This window comes from Hyperolius riggenbachi, chromosome 2 (genome assembly GCF_040937935.1).
Source record: "Hyperolius riggenbachi isolate aHypRig1 chromosome 2, aHypRig1.pri, whole genome shotgun sequence".
Taxonomy (NCBI): Eukaryota; Metazoa; Chordata; class Amphibia; order Anura; family Hyperoliidae; genus Hyperolius; species Hyperolius riggenbachi.
In genome coordinates this window covers 355,135,903-355,148,179 of record NC_090647.1, presented here as the reverse complement: position 1 = coordinate 355,148,179, position 12,277 = coordinate 355,135,903, and positions in this window count along the sequence as shown.

Below are 12,277 nucleotides of genomic sequence, written 5' to 3'. Positions count from 1 at the left end.
ATTAAAATCTGTGAAGTTCAAATTGCAGGTATGATCTAAATATCCACTGCAAGGGCATGTGACCTTCCCAGAGCCATATATAATATACCATTTTGAAGTTTAGCAACCATGTGCTGAACTATAATTAGTACCATTTAAAAACTTAATGAATCTGAATATGGTACAACAATTTACATAGTGATTTACATAGTGGGAAACAGAAAAGAACTGTGCAGTTAAACAATAATGTATAATCTACAACATATTATTACCATATCGGTGGACTTTTAATTAAAAATGTACTGTCAAAATGTATTGCTATTAAAGGAGTACTGTAAGGGCAGAGGGGGGGAGAGTTGAACTTACCTAGGGCTTCTAACGGCCTTCTGCATGTCCTGTTCTCGCACCGAAACAAAACAACGACTCACTTCCTGGTTTTTGCGACTGTAATGTTGCAAGGCACTGCACCTGCACGGCTCTGGCCGTGCGCGTTCTCGCTCCCGGTAACATCCTCCTGTGCAGGAAACTCCTAGTGACATTGGCTTGCGATATTACAGTCACAAAAACCAGGAGGTTGCGCCTATGCGGAAACCGGAGGATCGTTTTGTCCTGGCGCAGGCACAGAACGTCTGCGGGGGGGGGGGGGGGGGGGGGGCGTTAGAAACCCCAAGTAAGTTAAACTCTCTCTACCCCCTCCCCCCCCCTTTTACACTTTACAGTACTCCTTTAAATATTTGTCAAGACCAGGACCTAATAGAGGCTTAACTGGCACAGAATCTCACAGGCACAGTTTTTTGTATTCTACCACGTTGTTATGGATTTCATGTACCATATTCAGATTCATTTTGACCTTCCCAGAGCCAGTCAGGAATGCAGAAAGTGACCAAAGCAATGCATCCACCACTAGCCTAACATTCAAGTTACCCGTCTCCTGGTTTGCTTCATTCTGGGGTTTATTTTGAAGGCAGAAAATAATGCAGAGACAGTCAACGTGATATTTTAGCGTGAAAATTAGGTAGGATTGTTGGTTATTTGATTGAAAGCTTTCTGAAGGCTACCATTTTTTTTTTATTTTTTTTTATAGACAATACCAGTTGATACTCTGCCTCTCTAATACATGTAGCCTTAGATCCTGAACAAGCATGCAGATCAGATGTTTCTGACACAAATCTGACAAGGTTAGCTACATGCTTATTTCAGGTGTGTGATTCAGATACTACTGCAGTCAAAGAAAACAGCAGGACTACCAGGTAACTGGTATTGCAACAAGAGGATTTTGAAGAAGAGCTACTGCATATGCCACCGTATAAGATACTCTAGAATATAAGATGCGCCTAGGTTTAGAGGGCAAAAACCAGGGGGAAAATATATATATACTAAACTTGGTGTGTCCATGTTCCAGGAGCATCTTGTGCATGTTTTCCCTCAATTGGTGTCCTCCTGTGTCCCCCGTGTGTCCTGTTTCCCCTTCTGCCCCCAGTGTGTCCCCTTCTGTCCTCAGTGTGTCCTCTTCTGACCCCATTGTGTCTCTCTCTGTCCCAGGTGTCCCCTTCTGTCCTTCCTTCTGTCCCCTGTGTGTCCCCTTCTGACCCCATTGTGTCTCTCTCTGTCCTACGCTCTGTCCCCTGTGTGTCCCCTTCTGTCCCCAGGTGTCCCCTTCTGTCCTACGCTCTGTCCCCTGTGTGTCCCCTTCTGTCCCCAGGTGTCCCCTTCTGTCCTACGCTCTGTCCCCTGTGTGTCCCCTTCTGTCCCCAGGTGTCCCCTTCTGTCCTACGCTCTGTCCCCTGTGTGTCCCCTTCTGTCCCCAGGTGTCCCCTTCTGTCCTACGCTCTGTCCCCTGTGTGTCCCCTTCTGTCCCCAGGTGTCCCCTTCTGTCCTATCTTCTGTCTCCAGGTTTCGCCTTGTGTCCCCTGTGTGTCTCCTTCTCTCCTCAGTGCTGATCGCGTCATCAGCCGTTACTAGGGGAAGTCGCATGGAAGGGAAGAGGTCTGTGATCCCTGCGGGCGCCATGGATTAGGTAAGAAACTGCCGCTATACACTTCTACCAACAGGGGGTGCAGAAGATGGGGGAGGGAGCAGAGGTGGCGGGGACGGACCACACAAGGGGAACCAATGGAGGGAATCCCCAACTTTACAGCGGGTCGGCGGTTCCTATCAGCGGGTAAGTTGGGGATTCCATGCATTCACCATATAAAATGCAGGGACTTTTTCTCCCCATTTTTGGGGGAGAAAAAGTGAAACTTATACGCTGAAAAATACTGTAATTACTTACTCTAAGGAAAGAAGTTGTTTACCGATATACTTGAATACATACCCTTTAAATGGCGTAGCACTCTCGCCCTAGCACTGGGTTCCAGAGTTTTGTATGTTTTCCCTGTGTCTGCATGTGTTTTCTCTGGGCACTTTGGTTTCCTCCCACATCCCAAAACATAAATATAAGTTAATTGGCTTCCCCCTAAAATTGGTCCAAAAATAAGATGGACAAATGACTGTGGTAGAGATTAGACTGTGAGCCCCTCTAAGGGACAGTAACAGTTAGTTACAAGACTATATATACAGTACTCTGTAAAAGCACTTCAGAAGATGTCGCCACTTTATTAATACTACATAATAACAGTACATGATGGGGTATGGACCAAGCCTTGAGAATGAGTAATACAAATGCAGTGACCACTAGAGGAGACTATTTATGTCAGAAACATATACAGTATGCATGTAAATGCATATAAAAAGGGCAATAGTTTCACAGAATCCTTCTATGTCAATAAAAAGATTGCTTTATTATTTTAAATCTATAAAAAGAAAGATCCGTGTGTACATAAAAACATATTTATCCCAAAATGCTGACCCATGCTTGAGAATTCTCAATAAACTCACAAGGCATGTAACCACCAGTGAAATGAAATGTAACACTGATCAGGCATGAAGAGGTTAAATATGTCATGAAAATTTAGATCAATCCACTTTTGTAGTTTATTGAATGTTCCACAGCGGACCAAGTGATTTTCCCAGTTCATGTAACTCTTACGAAGAAACCAGAGTTATTATGAATCGATAAGGACCTTTCAAGACTGTAATAGATCTCACACTCTCATAAATGTTTTAATTCAAGGGTGGGGGAACTATCTCCTACTTGTAGGAGGAGAGTTTTTAGTCATCATCTGCAACTCAGAAAATGTCTTTCAGTGTTTTAGAAGAGCTGTGTAAAGCTTAACCCTCCTGTTGTATTATGGAAAACATGTAAAAAAAATGTTTGATTATGTTTTAAGTTTAAAGTAAATATAGTTTCATTTCACTGCTTTTCCATCACTGACAGTTCATAATTTATTATTATTTATTTTGATTTTCTGCAGCCGTTTGCAAAATACATAATTAGTCATGTTCATGACTGTCCTCAGAGAAGCTCACAATCTAATCATAGTCATAGTCTAATGTCATAAATATTATTATTATTATTTATTTATTTATTTATATAGCTCTGACATCTTTTGCAGTTTTGCAGAGTACTGTACATAGTCATGTCGCTGACTGTCTGCAGAGGAGTTCACAATCTAATCCTACCATGGTTATACTCTAATGTTTTACCATATTATTATGTATTTATATAACACTGCCATCTTCTGCAGTACTTTACGGAGTATATATAGTCATGTCACTGACTGTCTTCAGAGGGACTCTCAATCTAATTCTACCATAGTGATACTCTGTCGCTCATATATTATTATTATTATTATTGCTAGTAAAAAGGCCCGTCCGATTAAAAAAAAGAAAAAACAGGCACTAGGCCACGGCCACTTGCCCAATGCCCGCCCCCCACCGCTGTCCGAAGTATATGCACACAGGGAGATGTTGCTTGCTTGGCAGTTTGAAAAGCTGTTATTTCCCACAATGCAATGAGGTTCACAAACAGCAAACTGTCAGGTTGGAAGCACACACACAGGGACAGGACGGAGAGACACAGGGGTTTTATTATAGAGGATTATTATTATGTATATACCACTAATATCTTCTGCAGTACTTTGCAGAGTACATAGTCATGTCACGGACTGTCTTTAGAGGAGCTCACAATCTAATCCTACAAAAGTCATACTCTAATGTCTCTCCTACATTATTAGGTATTTATCGCCTCCCTATCCACTTCCCCTCAGACTTCAAACAGGCCACAGTATTGCCCCTGCTCAAGAAACCCTCCCTCGACCCCTCGCTACCCTCCAACTACCACCCTATCTCCCTCCTCCCCTTTGCCTCAAAACTCCTTGAGCGTCTGGTTCACAAACGCCTGACCCAGTACCTCAATGCCATCTCACTGCTAGACCCACTGCAATCTGGATTTCGGCCTGCCCACTCAACCGAAACTGCTCTCACCAAAGTGGTCAATGACCTTGCCTTAGCTAAAGCTGAAGGTAAATACTCCATTCTCCTCCTCCTTGACCTTTCAGCAGCTTTTGACACAGTAGATCATCCCCTACTCCTCCAGTCCCTCCAGTCCATGGGCATTCATGATCTCACCCTGACCTGGTTTTCATCCTACCTCTCCAACCGCTTCTTCACGACCTCCTTCAATGAGTCCTCGTCCACCCCCAACCCCCCAAGGCTCGGTCCTTGGCCCCCTACTGTTCTCCCTATACACATCCTCCATTGGCAAGGTTATCTCCTCCATGGGTTTTAACTATCATCTGTATGCAGATGACACCCAAATCTACCTCCACACCCCTGACATCTCGACCACTACCATGGACAAGGCGTCCTCCTGCCTATCAGCCATCCCCTCCTGGATGTCCGCTAGGTTCCTGAAACTAAATCTAGACAAAACGGAATTTATGATCTTCCCACCCCGGCTATCCCTGAACCACCCAGATGTGCATGTCACTGTTAACCACACTACCATTCGTCCTACCTCTCAAGCCCGCTGTCTGCGTGTCACCCTGGACTCCGAACTCTCCTTCACTCCCCACATCCAAAACCTGACAAAGTCCTGCAACTTCCACCTTCGTAACATCTGTAAGATTCGCCCTTTTCTGACCTCTGCCACCACCAAACTCCTCATCCATATGCCCTCATAATTTCCCGCCTCGACTACTGTAATGCCCTTCTGTCTGGTCTCCCTACGACCCGAATAGCCCCACTGCAGTCCATCATGAATGTGGCAGCCAGAATTATCCACTCCTCCCATCGCTCCACCAGGGCAGCTCCCCTCCATGAATCCCTCCACTGGCTTCCTATCCAGTCCAGAATCAAATTAAAGATATGGCCTCAATTCACTCATCTTAACTCCTGTCTTTAATAACTCTTCAGAGATGTTTTACAGTTATCACAATTATATCACCATGGTGATAACTGTAAAACAGCTCAGAAGAATTATTAAAGACATGAGTTAAGCTTAGTGAATTGAGGCCATTGTGTCTGACCTACAAATCTGTCCACAAAACCTGTCCAACCTACATTTCTGATCTTACTTAGAGGTACACACCTAGCCGCTCACTCCGTTCCTCCAATTAACTTTACCTGACTGCCCCCCGCATCACACAGTCCCATGCATGCCTCCAGGACTTCTCAGGAGCTGCTCCAACACTTTGGAACTCTCTACCTCCACCCAATAGGGCATCCCCCTCCTTCAACATCTTTAAGAAGGCCCTCAAAACTCACCTTTTCACTCTGGCCTACCACCCCTCACAATTGCTCTAAACCCACAACGAAACTCTGGTCCCTACCTTTCGTGTCCCTATCTCTCCCTCTAGATTGTAAGCCTTTGGGCAGGGTCCTCCTCCATTTGTGTCCTACCTGATCATGCACCTCCATTACTGTGAACCCATGCTATGCACTTGAGTGAACCTAAGTTGCCTAATCTCCATGCTCCCATCCAGTGACTGACTAAGCATTACCTTGTACTCATACTGTGCTGTGTGATCTGGTTTTCTTGTATTCCTGTATTGTCATATTGCTGTATGTGACCCCTAAATATTGTCTGTAACCTAAATTAATGTTCAGCGCTGCGTAATATGTTGGCGCTTTAAAAATACAATAAATAATAATAATAATTATATAGCGCTGACATCTTCTGCAGCACTTTGCAGAATATATAACCATGCCACTGACTATCCTCAGAGGAGCTCACAATCTAATCCCTACTAAAGTCTAAAGGTGCGTACACATGCACTACATCCGGCAATGACGGGTCTTTCAGACCTGCCCACTGGGTGGACATTCAGCCGACAGTAGAGCGTGTGTACGCGCTGTCGGCGGACTGATAAGGCTGATTCTGAACTATCCGCCCAGTGGATCATTCAGGAACAGCCTTATCAGTCTGCCGACAGCGCGTACACACGCACTACTGTTGGCTGAATGTCCACCTAGCGGGAGGACCGGCGGACCCGTCGTTTCTGGTGGTAGTGCGTGTGTACGCATCTATAGTCTATTGTCCTACCAAATTACTAGTATCTATTTATATGTCTCAGATCATTTCTGTAGCACTTTGAAGAGTACATAATCATGTTACTAAGTGTCCTAAGAGGAGGTCACAATCTAATCCCTACCACAGTCATAGTCTAATGTACTACCACATTATTATTAAGTATTTATATAATGCTGACCTCTGCTGCAGAATTTTACAGTGTACACAGTCATCATAACACTATACATACGGCACTGTAGGCACGTTCCTACAGGTACCTGATAATTGAAAGGCAACCCACTCCCCTCCCCGAGTGCCTCCCTTCCTCCCAGTGCAGAGTCCTAATGAGATAGTAAATAAGAGATTACTCAACCAGCTCTCTGCATTCAACTGACGAGATCTCCCTTCAGTCAGGGGCACCTCTAGCTACCGAATACTTGGGGACACCTCTAGCTACTTCATATTGAGGTTCCTTTAGCTACTTAATACTTGGGGGCAACTCTAGCTACTTAATGTTGATTGCATGTCTGGCTTCCAAATACTAAGGGTCCATTTACACTTAATCAGTTGCTCTGTTATAACTGAAAGAAAACTGATTTTCAAAGTAATGCCCATGTGTTCCTATGGCCTCTTTCACACTTCACACGTTTTAACTGAAATCTTCTTCCCAATGCACTGCTATGGAAAAAACGTGTACCAATGCACACTAACGTGTACTAACGCACACTAAAGCACACCAACTGATTAAGTGTAAACGGGGCCTAAGTGGGCACCGTAGCTACCTATGATGGGCAAGAGAAGTGAGAGCTGGGACAGCCAGCAGACTTGTGGTGCGGTTCAGTGGGGGTTTGTTGATTCCTAGAGGAGCAGTGTCTAAGGTGCCAGGAGATCTGAGCCTTTAGGCTCCTCTGAGGTAAATCCTGGCCTGTTGTCAAAGAAGCTCACAATCTAATTCCTACTATGGTCACAGCCTAATATTTCTACGGTATTATCACTATGTATTGATATAGAGCTGACCTCGTCTGCAGCACTTTACAGAGTACATAGTTTTATCACCAATGCCAGGTACACACCATACAATTTTCTGACAGATTTACTGTCAGATTGATTATTTCCAACAGGTCCGATCTGATTTCCGATTGATTTTTCAATCGATTTTCCCTTCACTTCTATGGAAAATCGATCAGAAAATTGATCGGAAATCAGATCGGACCCATTGGAAATAATTGATCTGACAACAAATCTGTCAGAAAATTGTATTGTGTGTACCTAGCATAACTGTCCCTCAAAGGAGTTCAATTCCTATTATATTCCTAGTGTGATATCCCTACTACTACTTTACTACTAACAATTTATATACGAAACAATCCTTGGGTTATAAAACTCATGAATACTATGCATTATTTGGATGACTGAAAGAAAAACAAGAAAAAATATAAAGTACACACTAAACACTGGAACAGATCACATTACACAGTACACATGAATAAATTCATCATTGCACAAAGCCTGTGCTGTACTTATACAAATACTGTACTACATTAGTATGTATGTGGGAAAATTAGTTTTATGAGCGCAGTATAGGCTTTAAGCACTAAATCATTTGTTCTTGTTTACTGTGAAATGCGATTCCTTCCAGTGTTCAGTGTCTATGTTATTATTGCTCTTCTTTAATTCTTCATTCAATCATCGGAATAATGCATAGTACTGTATTCAGGAATTGAATGCATGTAAGAATTTGATAACCTAGGGCTTGTTGCAATATATGTTGTAATAGTTGATTTGTATATGAACTGCTAGTACTAATAAGGGGTTAATTAAGATGGGAAGATTTAACCAGTTAAGGAAAGTGAGACAGTAATGTGATGTATTCCCAATGGAGAACTAACATTGATCCTAAACTTTTGAAATTATTTTAAATTAACTGGCAGTCAACAATTTTGTAAAAATTACTAACAATTCAAAAATTGTATTCATTTCAAAATTAAAACATACTGAACTAATAAACACTTTTTAAAACAAACACATTTATGGCTAAAGGCTGTTGAAGCGATACATTATACAAAGGCACATCTTCATTCGGGTTGCCTTTCACCTAACACTCCCCCCCCCCCCCCCCCAGCAAATCATTACCTCTTTGCCTAACACTAACCTCCTGTCTCCTAGCATACAATATCTATACGCCTAACTCTAACCTCCTGTCTCCTAGCATACCCTATCTATACGCCGAACTATAACTTCCTGTCTCCTAGCATATGCTATCTATACCCCTAACACTAACCTCCTGTCTCCTAGCATACCCTATCTATACGCCTAACTCTAACCTTCTGTCTCCTAGCATATGCTATCTATACCCCTAACACTAACCTCCTGTCTCCTAGCATACCCTATCTACATGCCTAACTCTAACCTCCTGTCTCCTAGCATACGCTATCTATACCCCTAACACTAACCTCCTGTCTCCTAGCATACGCTATCTATATGCCTAACACTAACCTCCTGTCTCCTAGCACACCCTATCTACTCTGGCTGGTGGTGGTGGGCTGGGGGCCCCAGAGCAGCTCAGGCCTGGCTGGTGGTGGTGGGCTGGGGGCCCCAGGGCAGCTCAGGCCTGGCTGGTGGTGGTAGGCTGGGGGCCCCCCAGGGCAGCTAAGGCGTGGCTGGTGGTGGTGGGCTGGGGGCCGCAGCACAGCTCAGGCCTGGCCGGTGGTGGGGAGGCCTCAGGGCTGGTGGTGGGTGGGGTGGTGTTTAGGCTGCACCCCCCCCTCTCAGAGTCAGGCCTACTTGGTAGTGGTGCCGTGCTGGCCTGGTGCAGGGCTCAGCTGCAAAAAAAAATGGGCTGGCTGAAGTGGACGGGAGGACGGACAGCCGGGACAGGACACCCAAGACCACCCACCTTGAGCTGCCGTGCCGTCCGAGTTCCGAGTTCGGCTATTGTGCGCTGCTGACTGCTGAGCTCTGGCTGGCTGACTTGGCTCCAGCCTTCAGTCCTGTGCAGTGTGCGCTGTCCGTGTCATTCCTGTCGGCGGCAACTAGCTGCTGCGCGGGCGAGCGAGGTGACGTGACGCCAGACGTTGTCACGTGTTGACACGCCCGCCAGTCGCCAGCACACAACGTAGTACCCTGGTGGTTGGTGACTTTCCAGTCAGCGCCAGCCCAAGCCCTCCTCCCACTCAGGCTCCGCTTCTTTTGTGCAGGTCGGGTCAGAAGTTCTCTCGGCTGTGGCGGGGGGGGCTTTAAGGGGGGCTAATGAGTCGCCAGCTGGGGCTGAAGCCTGGGTAAGCCCCCGTGTGGCGCCGCCACTGAACACTAACCTCCTGTCCCCAAGCATACCCTATATATAAGCCTAACACTAACCACCCTTCCCCCAACTCCCCCTACCAATGAAGCCTTGCTATATCATAGCCGAGCCCCATTCCTATCCCTTAAAAAAAAAAACAATGGAGCTCGGCTAGCCATATTTTGGTGCCACATACCCGAAATCTGTAGTTTAGCTATCTCATAGCCAAGCCCCATGTCTTTATTCAGAGCTTGGCTGTATAGTAGCTGTGCCCCATACCTGATATCCAGAGCTTGGATATGTAATAGCTATTGAATAAGTGAGCACTGACGCTTGCCTATATAGCAACTGAGCACTGGCACCTAAAATAAGCACCCGGCAGGCCACAGCCATAAACTTTCATTGTGGTCTACGGCATCTGGAATAGAAGAGCAAAAGCACATTGGATTCCACTGATCTGTTTCCCATGTCGCATGGCACCATGCCCCCAAGAATATGAGTCCTATGTCTAACCATGATGTCGGTTTCTGAAGTTCACTATGATAGCCTGAAGTGGGTGACAGACACTTGTTTAACATTACACTAATTGGTCAGTACAAAGGATTTCATCTTGTGGACAGTGGACACACCTGCCGCACCCTCTTACTTTCAGCATAATATGGCAAACCTTCCAATAGTCCACAGTCAGCTGCTGTCAAATGTGCATTACAAACAAGAAATTGTTCATGGAAAACCGCAGCTGCATTCTGTAGACGTATGTGTAGCCTCTCCCTTAGGGCTGGTTTAAACGAAGGGAGTTTGCTCAGCGTCTCATTTGAACACTGTCGTTTTCCCAAACACAAAAACAGTTGTTTTCAGCAAAGCTTTTAATGTTGTTTAAAGACGTTTGAGGTTAATCAGCTCTTCATTTGATAGTGTTTCGCTTTGCTGTTATATGCTGTTCTTGTATAATTTTCTACAGAACAGCATTGTCATTCTTCTTCCTGTTCGCATGACACTCGCAGCGTTTGCAATCGTTTGCCATTAGTCATCATTTGCCATAATTTGCAATGCAAGCAAAAGCAACTGACTTCTAGAAGTTGCGTCCAGGACAACAGCAACATTTTCACAAATTATGCCAACTGTATTACTGTCATTTAAAACCGCCTCCATTCATTTCAATGGAATGTCAGTAGATCTCTTTTAAACAATGCTTTTGTCAGCAGTCAGAAACGTTGCATTTGATGCCCATGTGAACAAGCCCTTCGTGGCATACTATGTAAAACATCAAAATCCTTACCTTCAGGTGTTTTGTAACAGAAAAAAAGGCCTAAATGTAATTGTTTAGGAAGGAAATTGCTGGGCAGAGGTTGCTGATTGTAAACATCAGCTGCTCAGATAGGAACAATAGCAGCGCAGAGATTCAGCAATTACAATCTTGGACCTGAAGCAAACAGTGACTGAGCCAGTCTGGCAGGGACACATCCAATGGCAGGAAACAATAAACAAAACAGGCATGCTCAGCAGAAAAAAAGCATTGTATTGTTGCAAGAATCTGTAACGTTTACAATGACCTTTTCAACACTGACTGGCAAATTTTCTTCAGTTTGCCTTCCACCATATACGGTACATGTAAATTGATGAAAACATATAAAAATCTGCACTAACTGGTGCATAAATTAGGAAAACTGATAAGAACTGCTTACCTTTTACTGATAGTTATTTTTTTCTGCAAAGTGATAAAAACTGACTTTTCATCATCACCAGGTTCTCTAGTTACAAACGCCTAATGTATGAATGACCCGCCATTTCGAACATTGTGCCAGGTCTGATGATCTCCCTTCCACGATGCATGCAATGGGAACAGAGATGACAGAGAGCATCTTGGAGTGTCGTGGGACATCACTGGAGGTAAGTAAATGACACCGGGCATGGTTGGAGGCACAGGAAGGACTGAAGGAGACAAGGGGGGTAGGTGAAGTTAATAGAAGGAGGTAGGCACACTGGGCATGAATGGAGGCACAAAAGAATGGATGGAGTTTTGCTGGGGTAGGGGTGTCAAAAGAGTCACAGGAGTGGAAGAAGGCACAAAGGAATGGATTAAGGCTCACAGGGAATAGATGAAGGCATTCGAGGCCATGGATGTAAGCACGGGAGGGATATAAGAAGGTACTGGGGAAGGGGAAGGAGCTAAAGGGGGCCTGGATGGAGGCACAAAAGGATGGATAGAGGTACAGGGGGCCTGGATGGAGGCACAGGAGGGACAGAAGGAGTCGCAGGGATGAAAGGAGGCGCAAAGGGATGGATGAAGGCACAATGAGCATTGATGGAGGCACAAGGGTCATGGATGGAGGGACAGGAAGGACTGGAGAAGGATGCACAAAGGGATGGAATGGGGCACAGAGGGCATGTGGAAAGAAGCACAGAGGGTGGCAGAGGGGCTGAAGGATGCACAGGGGGACAGGAGGAGGCACACAGAGGGATGGAAGGAGGCACAGAATTAGCACAGGGGAACAGGAGGAGGCACTGAAGAGCACAGGAATCATAAAAGAGGAACAGAAGGACAGGAGGTGGCACCAAGGAGGCACAAGAGGACAAGGGGACAATAGGGGAACACTGGAGGTACAGGGGGATAGAAAATCCGAAAC